The sequence below is a fragment of the Thunnus maccoyii genome, chromosome 12, assembly GCF_910596095.1.
Source record: "Thunnus maccoyii chromosome 12, fThuMac1.1, whole genome shotgun sequence".
Taxonomy (NCBI): domain Eukaryota; kingdom Metazoa; phylum Chordata; class Actinopteri; order Scombriformes; family Scombridae; genus Thunnus; species Thunnus maccoyii.
The window spans coordinates 31,193,751-31,207,514 of NC_056544.1; the positions used below are offsets into that span (position 1 = coordinate 31,193,751).

A 13,764-nucleotide genomic window follows, 5' to 3' on the forward strand; every position below is an offset into this window, starting at 1 on the left:
CCTGGAGAAGTCATCTGAGTTAAGGCAGTGATTGCGGCTTCCCCTCCCCCACCAGCAGCCCCCCCCCCCCCCCCCCCCCCCCCCCAGCGAGGGTTTGGACCAAACACTTCCTATTGTTTCTGGTGAAGTCTCTCAGAGTCTGTTTTCACGCTAATGCATCCAGCACAAAGGCAGGTAATGCCTTCATAGGAGCAGAAATGGGTCATGTCAAACTGTGAGAATGTGTGTGAGGTAATGTTGTTTTTACTGTGTATTTTTTTCTTTTTTTTTTTAAACCGATTTATTTAAACCTCTCCAAAATATTGCAACTGTAAACTGTAAACAAGGAACAGTCTGATGTCAGAAAGCGTTCAGTTTTGATTTACAGTTGAGACTGACTTCACCACAGCTTCCCAGGTGTGTTTCTCCAATAGAGTTTCAAGTTTTTACTGATCCCAGAAGTAAAAATCCCATTTATTATTCCCATGGAGTGTGTTTGCATGTGCACTAGTGTCCTGGTTTTGATCATATTTGGGACATGAAAAAAGATTTGTGTATCAGAACTTTGTTTTTTCTTCTTTCCTCTCCCATTAATCATCTCACCACCCCTCAGATTTATCTGCTGACCCTTTGGAGGGGCCCGACCCCTAGGTTGGGAACCACTGGACTAAACTAGCTAACTGTATATAAAGTAGTGTAAACTAGCTCCACCTCCAGCAGCTACAACAGTAACATGCTGCTCTAACACTGATGCTTCACTATTAATAATCTAATGATGTCATATATAATAATATATCAGTCAGAGGGACCAAACCACTACTTTTACTGCAATACTTTAACTACATCAAGCTCATAATACTTATGTACTTTTACTGCAATACTTTAACTACATCAAGCTCATAATACTTATGTACTTTTACTGCAATACTTTAACTACATCAAGCTCATAATACTTATGTACTTTTACTGCAATACTTTAACTACATCAAGCTCATAATACTTATGTACTTTTACTGCAATACTTTAACTACATCAAGCTCATAATACTCATGTACTTTTACTGTAGTTGGATTTTTCATACAGGATTCTTACTTGTAAAGGAGTATTTGTACATTGCTGTGTTGGTACTTTTACTTAAAGTCTCCCTCCACTCAAAAATGTGTTTTTCTTCTTCTCTGTGCAGAATGATGTACGTGAAGAGTTTGTTCTCAGATTCTTTCAGCTGAAAGCAGAAAGTTTCTCTGAGCTCAATGAAAATCAGATTTTTAGAGGAGGGCCTACGAGCAGGATTTATGACATCACAACTAGTTTGGAAGCCAATCGTGGTTCGATCTTCAACTTACACAAGTGTGATGTGGAAACTTGAAGCCTCCAGTGCTCCAGTGAAGGAGGAGACATCTTGTTTACAGCAGGAAAACCTCTGAAATGAAATATATTTACATATTAATAGACTGGAATTTTTAATGAGGGAGAAGATATAGATGTAATTTTAAGGATTTTAACGAGATAATTGAACTTTTTATTATTATTCAAAGTATTTTATATACATCTTAAACATGTGTAGAGTGGATCTTTAAGTAAAGGATCTGCTTCCATCACCGGCAGCAGCAGCAGCAGCTGGTTTAGGACGTCAGCCGGCTTTTCCCAGAAACACTCAGAGTGTTTACCAGGAGACGAGTGGATACTGAACAGGTTAGAGGAGGAGGAGGAGGAGGAGGAGAGCAGGTCTGGAGGAGGAGGAGGAGGTCTTGGGGAGTAAAAAAGCAACAGAGGCGGTCTGTTGAAGCAGTAGAGGAGTTGTGGAGGAGCGGCGGGGTTTGAGCCCCTCACTGTCTCAGCTTGTTCTTTCAAACAGAATTCCAGCAGTAAATGTGGAGCCTCGGGCTACGGGCTCGTAAAGCTGCAGAGACGCCTTTAAAAACACCGACTGAGGGTGTGTGTGTGTGTGTGTGTGTGTGAGTTACATACAGAAATACATACATTACACATCATTATTGTAACAGGACAGTGTAAATATTTCCATACATTTCCGATAAACGTGATCACACTAATAACTGTGATCCTGATCATAGAGAAAATCCTCCTGGAACAACTCATCCTGTCTGTTCACCTGAATGTTTTAACCTCTGCTGGTCCTGGATAATATTCTTCATGTATCACAGATTTATGGCTGCTGGGAGAGCAGACTAAACAATAATACCTGCTGAAGTGTCCTGCTATATGAACGCTTACATAAAGAAAGAGAGAGGTTGTTTTTAAACTGTCATCATGTTTGATGTCATATAAACCCTGATTACACTATTATTATACAATTATAACACTCTGCTAAACGTCTAGTTATGTTAGAAAAACGAGGCAGTCGTGCTTAAATAATAAAAACAATCTACACTCGCCAAACCAGACGAGTTTTGAATAGTCGATAGACAGAAAATTAATCAGCAACAATGTTAATGAGCTAATTGATTAATCTATTAAGTCATTTATCAAGTAAAAGTTCCACCAATTCTCTGGTTTCAGCTCCTCAAATGTGAAGTTTTGCTTCTTTTGTCTGTTTTATATCCTTGTAAACTGAATATCTTTGGGTTTTGGACTGATGGTTGGACAAAATGACATTATCCTGATATTTTATCTCATTTTATAGACTAAATGGTTCATTGATTACCTAAACAAACACAGACAGATTAACCACTAATGACAACAATTGTTACTGGGAGTGGCTCTAAACTTCCTTTTTAAAAGGTTTAATTTAATAATATTCTGTATGTTCTTCAGCCGAGAAACACTGAAGTCTCCTGGTTAATGTAAAGATAATGAAAGTTTAGATTTTGACCCTCGGTTTTAATTATTTCACCTTCGTTTTTTGTTTCACCTTTTTAATTTTTCTGTCTGTTTGGTCAACAGCTCTAAACACTACAGTACCCGCGAGGCTCAGCTGCCGTTGCTATGGAGAAGAAGCCAGTCAGATCGCCGTAGTTACTGACTTCCAAACCGATCCAGGATCTGAAAGTGAACTGATTTTAAGCTGCTGGATGTTTCATCAAGGTTTAGTTTCAGCTCAGTGTGTCCATCGGCCTGCTGGACTCATTCAGTGTTTCTAGAGAGAAGTTGATGCTTTTTGAATGAATCAGAGCTGCAACAAGCTGTTGATTAATAGATTAGTTGCCAACTGTTGAATTAATCACCAACTCTTTGGATAATCAATTAAATGTTTTGAGTCACTTTTTAAGAAAAAAAAAGTCCAAATTCTCTGATTCCAGCTTCTCAAATGTGGATATTTTGTGGTTTCTTTAGTCTCTATGACAGTAAACTGAAAACAAGACATTTGAGGACGTTATCTTAGACTTTGGGAAACAACTGATCAACGTTTGACATTTTATGGACCAAACAACTAACTGATTAATCTAGAAAATAATTGACAGATTCATTGATAATAATAATAATTGTTAGTTGCAGTTTGGAACCAGTATCTAGAGGCTGTCAGTGGTTTTTGCACTTTAAGATACTTCAGTCTCAAGCTGTGGTAGTTGCTGCTTGATTGGGACGTTTACTGGCACGTCATGATCAGGATTGTGCGTCATATCGTTCAATAAAGAGTTACTGAAGAGGCTAAAATCTCTCCGAGCTAGCTTGACAACACAAGACAACAATTTCAAACAATTTATTCAAAAGCTGTATCACTATCACGGCCTCCTGTTTCACTACTGTGTGTAAACCAGGTCTCTGTTGTGGAACAGAAGAACTTCAATAAATTGTTTATTGACTCTCCGTCCTCTCAAAGGTCGGTTCGGTCGAGATGGTTTGTTATTGGTCAACAGAGCGAAAGTTAAAGGCGGGAAAGTTCACCAAAGTTGAACCGGAGAGACTAAAAAAAAAAAAAGACTATTCTGAAAATGAATTAAAATCACAAACATGAAACACAGCACATGGTTTGTACATAGAATGTATGGAAGATTCAAAATGCAAAAATAAGATGTCAAATAATGAAATAAATTGAAAACAATACACATACACCTGTTTATGCATGCATTTATATGTATGCATTTACTGTGTCATAATTAAATACAAACATTTAAAAAAAAAAAAACAATTATTTACCTTTTTTATCTTTTACAGCGGAATGACTCGTTCTCCATGCCACATTAAAATCAAATCACGACACAGGAAAGAACGTAAAGAGGAATATTGCATTTTAGTGCTGTGCAGCAGACAGCAATATAGGACATTAATCAGTAATTATGTTTAAAAAAAAAGTGAAAAAATCTGATTACAAAAACCTACCACACAAAAATGTGATTATGAAGATGCATTTAGTGGTACAAAGATATCGTTTCATTTACTGAGTCCAAGATAAAGAATAAACTTTGAACAAAGACATTGATGAAAAATGTGTAAAGTGCTCAAAAAAAATATGGAAATTTGCAATTCCAGGGCGATCCCATCTCATAATGAAGATCATGTGATATGATTGAAAGCTCCAGGTCAGCTACTGAATGGACTTTGAGGTGAGATTGTTTGGTTTGTTTTACTGTGTTTATTAAATACCTGGAAATTAAAAGGGACGCTAATGAATCAAAATCATACAAATAAAACACAGCACATGGTTTATTGTACAAAGATTGTATGGAAGATCTAAAATGGTGAAATAAAAAACAAATCAAACAAAGTGAAATTACATTACACATCCACCTGTTTATGTATAGATCTACTGTTGGAGAAGAGCTGCCAATACTAAATACACAGCACTGTTATTAGTTGAGGAGGTGAGAGGGACGCGTTGTCCATGTCAAAATGATAAAACAATCTGTCCAATCACAGCTCAGGGGCGGGACATAAATGTTTTTTTTTTTCTTTTAATGATGACACAGTAAATGCATACATTCAAAAGGAAATGTGTGTTGTATTTCACTTTATTTCTTTGTTTGTTTTGTTTTTGTTTAGGCATTTTAAATCTTCCACAGCAGTGACTTTTAATGAAATGATTGTAAAAAACATCCACGATACATATTTAGCACAAAAGGAACCTCAAACATAGAGGTGATAATCAGTAATCTCCCTCCTCCACCCTCTCTCCTTCATGTAATGTCATACATCAGGCATAATGTCCTTGCCGGGGTAATCGATAGAGAGAGAGAGAGAGAGAGAAAGAGAGAGATGATGGTGAAGCTGGGGGCGACCGAGCAGGATGGGAGAGTCATGTGACCCTGTGGAGGAAGATGAGAGACAGAGAGAGGAAGGGTTTCATTGGCTGTTGGTTATTAAAGAGGACAACAATGTAGAAAAACAGCCTTTTTTGTTGCCCTAAAAAAAAAACATTTCCTCCATATGTGACAGTATAACATGTGATTGTGACACCATGTTCAAGGAATCTGCTGCTATAACAGCCTCCGCTCCTCTTTTTCCAGCAGATGTTGGAACCAGCTGTAGGGACTAAATACATTAACTAAAGTACTGTACTTAAGTACAGTTTTAAGGTACTTGTACTTTACTTGAGTATTTCCATGTGATGCTACTTTCTACATTTCAGAGGGAAATATTGTACTTTCTACTCCACTACATTTATTTGACAGCTTTAGTTACTTTTCAGATGAAGATTTGACACAATGGATAATATAACAAGCTTTTAAAATACAACACATTGTTAAAGATGAAACCAGTGGTTTCCAACCTTTTGGGCTTTTGACGTCTTATAAAAAGCAGTGTGTAGTCGGGGTCACATTTCACATGTCTATGAGTTGTTAACAGCTCCACCAAATAGTGATTTTTCCCTCTAAACTTCTCACATGCTTTCATTTCAATAAATGTTCAAATGATCCAATATTTCAGCAAAAATCAAAGATTAGAGAAAAAGTCCAAAAACTGAAAACAGATTTGTGTATCAGAACTTTGTTTTTTCTTCTTTCCTCTCCCATTAATCATCTCACCACCCCTCAGATTTATCTGCTGACCCTTTGGAGGGGCCCGACCCCTAGGTTGGGAACCACTGGACTAAACTAGCTAACTGTATATAAAGTAGTGTAAACTAGCTCCACCTCCAGCAGCTACAACAGTAACATGCTGCTCTAACACTGATGCTTCACTATTAATAATCTAATGATGTCATATATAATAATATATCAGTCAGAGGGACCAAACCACTACTTTTACTGCAATACTTTAACTACATCAAGCTCATAATACTTATGTACTTTTACTGCAATACTTTAACTACATCAAGCTCATAATACTTATGTACTTTTACTGCAATACTTTAACTACATCAAGCTCAGAAGAAGTAAATAACAAAATCCTTGGGTTAATTGTGACAGCTAACTTGAGCTCCTACACAAATTAAATAACATAGGAATGTGTTAGCATACTGCACAAAAAGTTTAAGCTTAAAAAAACTTAAAACCGTAAATCAACAGGAAGTCCACAACGTTGCTTACCTCTCCCATGAGTACACCATCAAAGGGGAGAGGTAAAGGCGGCAGACATCATCTCACGACCCCTCAGATTTATCTGCTGACCCTTTGGAGGGGCCCGACCCCTAGGTTGGGAACCACTGGATTAAACTAGCTAACTGTATATAAAGTAGTTGAAACTAGCTCCACCTTCAGCAGCTATACTGTTTTAGCTGCTTTTAAATGCTTGAAACCTTAATTAATGTCCATAGTGAGTGTGAATGATCCTCCTCTTGTCACAATGAAGCTACACAATAAAAGTTCTCATGAATTTCCTCATTTAAAATTATTAGAGAGCGAATTCTGCTGCCTGTTTTATAAAGTCAAACACTGCACAAACCCAGAATATCAAGACGTTAAGTCAATGATATCACATTTAACATCTGTTTCCTCTCAACATAAGTCGTCATTCACAGTGTTTCATGGTTTGTTAAACTGAATGTTTGATAACTTTTAATAAGGTAACAAAATCTCTTTTCTGTGGATTGAACTTTGTGCTTCTGTCGTCTTTATGTTTAAATTTGAGAAGATGTTTCATGTCTCACTTGGTAAGTTTACTGTTGTGACTTTTACAGCCAGTGAAAGTGACTCAGGTTCTCATTCAGACGTGAGACTGATGTCTGAAAGGAGCTAATACAAGGTGTGTTTTTCTTTGAAAGTGTGTGATAACGTGCAGCCAGTGTGTAACCTGCGTACAAGAGGAAGTGCAGCGGGTTCGTCTGACTCTGACTTCCTCTCGGTGAAGCAACGTCACAACAGCTGAAGTTGAATTCCACGTGAAACAACGCTGGTGAAGTCTGACGGCTCCCTGCGGTATCTGTAATCCTGTTTACACACGTTCGTCTTGTTTCTGTGTCTGCGATGGACGTAAAATCTCTCCTGGTTACATCATCAGCATGAACAACGGGACACTGAGAGAACGTTGTTGTAATAAACATCCAATCAGGAAGCGAGAATGTGTTGGATAAATTCAAAAACTTGAATCGATTTTGGATCTTTTCAGCCGCTGTGGGCTAATTTAGACTTTCCTCACCTGCGTGGCTGTGAGGGGCCTCAGGTTTCATCATGTGCTGATGTCCAAAATGTATCATTACACAGACAAACTTGAACATGTCCTTGTTGTGCAGACACACAGTGCAGAAGACTCACAGCTCCACACGCATCCACTGTACACATCCCCTCACATCCGGCCCTTTAGTTGTTTGACCTTTCACCTTCTGACATCACAAACCCCAGCCAGCCTCAGAGCCGAATAATAACTAAAGAAAAAGACATCACTTATTGTGACGATGCTACACTCTCACAACACACAAACCAGAAACGTGTTTGGGCTCTAAACAGACAGTAAACTGCAGCAGACTGACGAGCACCTGAGAGACACTGACAGCGTTCAGACTGAGTGACCACAGTCTGGCAGGAGAGAAGGACAGACGCAGGCAGACGCAGGCAGACGCAGGCAGACCAGAGAGGACAAGCTGTGCTGTCATGTGATGACAGAATTACACTTCCTAACAGAAATATTAGGGAGGAGTTCTTTCCCAAAAATTAAAAAAGTCTGACAAGAACATTTATTATATTTAATTCTATGAACTCATATTATATATATATTCACATTCTTTTTTGTTAATTTCATTCTTTAACATTGTTTTTTAATAATCGTAATGCCAATAAAGCTCATTGGATTGCATTGTTTGTTTGTTTCTGTTGACACCTACACTCACTGAGCACTTTATTAGGAACACCTGCGCAACCTAATGAATTAAAAAAGTGTTCCTAATATTTTGCCCTGCTCATGTATGTTAATGGGTTGGATAAAATATGTGGAACACTTTTCAATTTAAACCTTCATATACTAACTTCCAACAGCGTCTTGTAGGTGAGTTTTCTGTAAATTTATGTATCTTGCAAGATGTAAAACTGAGTAGTTTGTAATTTCTAGGAGTTACAGTGTTACAGTGTTGTGATCTGTCACACAGCGTAGTACAATCAGAACCGAGCGCACATCCGTGTCATCCAGTGTTTTTAGGCTTCATTTGTGTTTTGGTGCTTGATGACTATGACCAGAACGCACCTGTCTGTCTGTCTGTCTGTCTGTCTGTCTGTCTGCACTGACATTCAAACATACCTGCTGCTCGACACTAATCGACCTGATTACATCACACACGGACATGTTGACATGTCTGTTATTGGTGCCACGTGGGGAAATTATTGAGAAATTACTTCATTTGTGCTCTTTACTTGATCATTTGAGCCTTTTCTTTAAAGAGCAACAGGAAGCTGAGTTTTTATGTGACAAAATAATCTCAACCTCAAAGGTCCACTCACACACGGTTTCAGAGCTTTCAACTACATCTCACAGACTTCTTCTGTGATGAAAAACGGAACGTCAGTCATGTAACCTGGATGATATATCCGGGTATCTCAGTTTAAATTTAAAATAAATAGCTTTATGATTCATGCTGCTGAGTCTTAAATAAGCTGAAGTTGATCATTTACTGCTATTAAAACATCCAAAGATATTTTTATTGAGCATTTTGGTTCATAAACAGATAGCGACGAGTCAGTTATCGCTCTGTTTAAATATGATAGAGCCAAAGGATGCGACATCCAACCAGTAAAAACTGGCTAAAGAAAAGCAAAAGGAAAAAGCAGAACAGTTATAACAACCAGTTAAACGGAGAAGAAAATGAGGAAATTTTGCTTTTTGCTGTATATTTTGCTTAATGAAGGGTTGCCAGATTCTATCCAATTGAGAGAATTTGTTTTTAAAGCACATTTACTCTGTTTTAAATGTAAAGTGTTAAAGTCATCCAGACACATCTTAATGTTTGTACCACTGGTTTTATTCCAGTGTGTAAGGATTTGGGTTTTTTTTTGCCAGTACAAGAAAGAAAAAGCGTCATTATTGATTCAGATGAGCCGACAAAACTATAAGGCCTCATGTTGCTTCAACAATCTGGTATCTGTCACATATAGGAGAAGAATCTGGGTAGATTTTGTGTAATTTTGTTCTAGAAACGAGGAGACTGTGTCGTATCTGGAACTGAATTAAAGCGTATTGTTGGAGATTGTGTGTACGTGTTGAATTATTTGTCATTTGTGGCACAAATTATTCATTTAAAGGAACAATTGATTGAAAAGTTTCCCCCCTTGACGCCTGCTGGTGCCAGAATTACCTCAACAAAAACACTGATTTATTAGAGCTCATTACTCAAGATTGCTGTGAAGTTACCTTTATGTATAAATACAATAAATGAGTCTCTGCAAATCACAGCAAGTGTCAGCTTTTGTCTGAAACTCAGTCTTAATATATGTCTTCATATTGAGCTGTTAATGGAAGTCTAAGATATAATAAGATATCTGCAGACACTCTGATCTGCTGTTTACTCTGCTGCTGCTGGAAGCGTCCACTTCAGTGCGTCGCTGCGACAGGTTCGAACATGCAAACTGCATGCTGAAGGGCTGATGCACAGCGGCTAGTCAGTCACCACAAGACATTTATCTGCTGCTTCTGTCTGTGTTAACTTATCTCTCACTGCTTTTCCTTCCAGTTATTTCTCTGTTACAAAGAGAGACGAGCTGAGAGTCAGTCAGCAGGAAAAACCAGAAACAAAACAGATTTAAAGGGTCTTTTTTTTTCTTGTTTGAGCAACGTTTAGTCATGTAGACCTAATTTATCCCCTACAGGGTGAGTCGCACCAGTCAGGATTAACTTTAAACCGGGATTAGCGTCGCCTCTGAGGCTCCAAATATTTAAACTTTCATCACTGATGAACTTTAAACTGAGTTTGAGGTGGTTTAATATTCAGAAGTAGCTGCGTTTTTGAGGTAGAGGATGCAAAATGAGTCTAAGTTTAATGATAATTTAGTGTTTCAGCAGCTAATAGAAGATTAGAGATTTAAACCTGTATTACTCTAACTCCTTGTAGAGGAGACACATTTAGTTTTTGTTTTCCGTTCAGATGTATTATGGGTAATTTCTTGCTAGTGATCATTTCTTTTTGAATCAAAAGTTATTTGTGGAGCAACTTCCAACAATAAGGCAGCTCACAGTGTTTTAAAGACAAAAAGGCAAACACATGGTGATACAAAAACACACGAGTAGGATTTAAAAATAGTCAAAATATGTAAATTATATATTTTTTATTAAACTTTTTGACCCTATACCATGGATTTTAAATTAAAATATCATTTTTTGCATTTTTAGCCAAATACACTCAGTATGGTTTTTGCTGTTGGTGCAACTCAACAGTATCTATTATATCACGTTTCTCATCATATGTTTGGTATATTTTTCATTTCCAGCTCTATACGTGTATTTAAAGCGGCTGGTTGTAACTGTGCTGTTGTCTGTGTTGTCTGATGATTTGCATCTGCGACCAGTTTGTGTGATTCTGTTGGAATATCATCCGATGTGTCTGCATCAAATTACTCCAGCATTAACTCACAAACAGTTATTAATAATTCTTAGTGAGTAAAGTGATTCAGATGTGTGTGTAGCATCACGCCTGTAAATCTACATATTATCATGCTGTAAACTCATAAATGTGTTTTACTTTATTTTTATTTTAGCTTTGGCCCACAGAATATTAAGAAATGACTTTACTTTACTCAGGTTGCACATCTGCACTCTCAGCTGTATTCCGCCACCAGACGGCCAGATTAACCTGTTACGTGGCCCCACAGCAAAAATGTGCTGTTTGGCCCCAATTAGAACAAAAATAACCAGATCTTAAAGCTGTGCATTGACTCAGGGCCCCTCTCTCTGTGACACGGTGACAAGATTAAGTGGTGATCCGGGACCTGTTTGAGTCATATTGTACTTCAGTGGTGTAAATTCCTAAACAAATCTGCAGTTAATCAAATTATGTACAACCAATTGACACACAGTGAACCTGGGGCTTTAGGGGGCCCTAAAGGTCTGGGGCCCCCAATGCAGCTAGCTGCAGCCTGGCGCTGGCCCATATATGGCTGCTGGATTTGTTTGGGCCAGTGCTGGCTCCCAGAACCGGACCAGAGGGCTGATTCTGGGCCAGATGAACAGCCATTTTTAGTCCTTTTTCACTGAAGGAACTTGTGAGACTTTTCATAACCTGAACTTTTAAGAACCTTCTGTGTCTTTAGTTTCTTCCTTGTGTTTCCACTTTTTTATTTCGGATACAGGCGACAGCGGGACGACTTCGTCAATCTTATCTGCTGTTTGGTGAGTTTTGTGACAGACAACAAATGGAAGAAGTGTTGCTGATATTGTTTTTGATTTTATTTCAGATTTTTCTGAATCTGCTGCAGCCGACAGAAGCCATTTTTGTTTTTCGGTGGCTCAAAACAGCATCCGCGTTTCAAACCACTTTGTAGTGTTTTGGTTTGCATGCGGCGCTGTTGTGATGCTGTAATCTTGTTCCATGTTTTTTTTTTTTCACTTTTTCTCTGTACTGTCTGTCTGCGTTGTATCCTCATTTCTACCACTTCTGTTTGTTGTAGTCACGATCAACACCTCTGAAAGAACCTGGGTTTAGAATGACCTCCTGAGCCTCAAATTTAGCCACCAAAGTGGACGAAGAATGTTGAAAATGATGCGGCAAAAGAATATTTCTTTTGTACTGTAATTAAACAAGTGGTCAAGTGACGTCAAACTGCCTCTGAGGAAGCCCAATGAAAATCTTAATTTTTTTCCTCAGTGAAAATTGTTGAATCTTTTCTTTTTGTGCCACCATCGGCACTTTTTTCCATCTATGCGGAGCTCTTTCATGTCCCCTGTGCTTTGCATCACAGCGCCCATCAGTACAACACTTAGATACCATGCTGTTTTAATGTGTGTGCAGCATTTCTACTTGATTTTGTGAATTTTTGAAGTGTGAATGAACCACATACTCAAAACACGGTTGGTGGGACACCGAGTTTGGTTCTGATGAAGCATCCAGGCTGTGCTCTCTCAGATATCTGGTTAAATATTTTATAACGCAGCTTAATGAAACATGAAGAGGTCTGCTTTTCCAAACAATTACACACAATGAGTACGGTCTCAGAGATCATGGCGGTAACAGGCGCGTTTCCTCGTCAGCAAAATGGGAAATAAAACACATAAAACACTGAAGTGAAACTCTACACTGACTCCGCAGTCCTGATCCATACTCCATACTCCAGACCCGCAGTTTGCGGCGCACCGACGGAGCCCAGTTTGAATTGACGGACGTCCGCGGTAGCCAATCAGCGCTCGACGTGCGCCAAAGCCGTGTTTATTCCACTTAGTGGACCAATCGGAGTCGTCCGTTGTGGCCGAGTGCGTCACCAGAGCAGAATGTGAATGTGGGCTGCTGTTAGCGGTGCTCCCATCCCCCATCCCGAGCGAGCAATGGCGGCTGGTTTTTTGCCGCTTTGTCCTTCTCATGTTCCGCTTGTAAAAGCCATGTGTACAAAACTCGGTAAGGAAAAATACGTGTTTCATAAGAATGCGTCAGTTCATGAGCACATTATACTTATTTTCGCACTTGTCTCATCGCATGTCTGTTATGTCGCACTGCTTTTTTCTCTCCGGGCTCTAACAATGGAGAGGCGGAGAAAACGAGGCCACCGGCACTGTGCTGAAGCAGCCTGTTCACACTGATTAACAACACTATCACGGTGTTTCACGTTTACTTTGTTCGACGGAGATCGTGTGTTTGTTTGTGTGTCGACCTTGGCGCACGAATTTATGTGTTGTTATGTAAAAATAAATAAAAAAAATACCTCAGTGTGTGAAGTGCGCACATACAGAGAGGAGTGAGGGAGTTTCAAACATGGACGTCGGGAGGAAAGAAGGGGGAGGGGAAGGGCTGTGATGAGACATGGCGGCGGTGCTCCACAATTACATTCTCTCTGCCTTTCATCTGATTGATAGTGTTCACATGGCGGCTGGAGAGGTGACAGTACCGCTATAGAAGCATCTTTAATCCACCTACACTGTCCGTGTCGTCGACATTTTGTCCCCTAAAGACTTTCTCTATCCCCTCGTCGCGCCGGTGGGCGGGAGAAACGCTCCGGAGTCGCCGCTCGACTCGACCAGATGAACATCAATCAATCAAAGTGTGACACTACGTCAACCGAAAGCTCGATCTGTTCGGTATATTTTGTGCGTAATTCGGTGCAAACTGACTTTTCTCGATTTCACGGAGTCGACAAGGCGCCAACGGCGGAGCTGTGGTCCGTTTAGATCGGTTTAATCGGGGTAGATTGTTGTTTTTGTGGGCAGAAAGGACGGTTGCAGTGGCGGACAGGAGGGGGCGTGGTCTCCGGGTTTAGAAATTCGACCCATTGTTCCACTCCAACGCGCGAAGAGAACACCTCTGTGGAGCCGCGGGCCAATGAG

The 13,764-nt window shown here is 39.3% G+C and overlaps 1 long non-coding RNA gene across 1 annotated transcript; it reads right to left on the bottom strand.

The window, feature by feature from the left end:
* Positions 1-3,744: 3,744 nt before the first annotated feature.
* On the bottom strand, positions 3,745-13,716 carry LOC121908434. The gene is made up of 4 exons (XR_006099232.1): positions 13,146-13,716; positions 7,453-7,678; positions 7,116-7,330; positions 3,745-5,180 (listed from the first exon to the last, which is right to left on the bottom strand). It is a non-coding gene; the product is annotated as an uncharacterized LOC121908434 (long non-coding RNA).
* Positions 13,717-13,764: the final 48 nt, after the last annotated feature.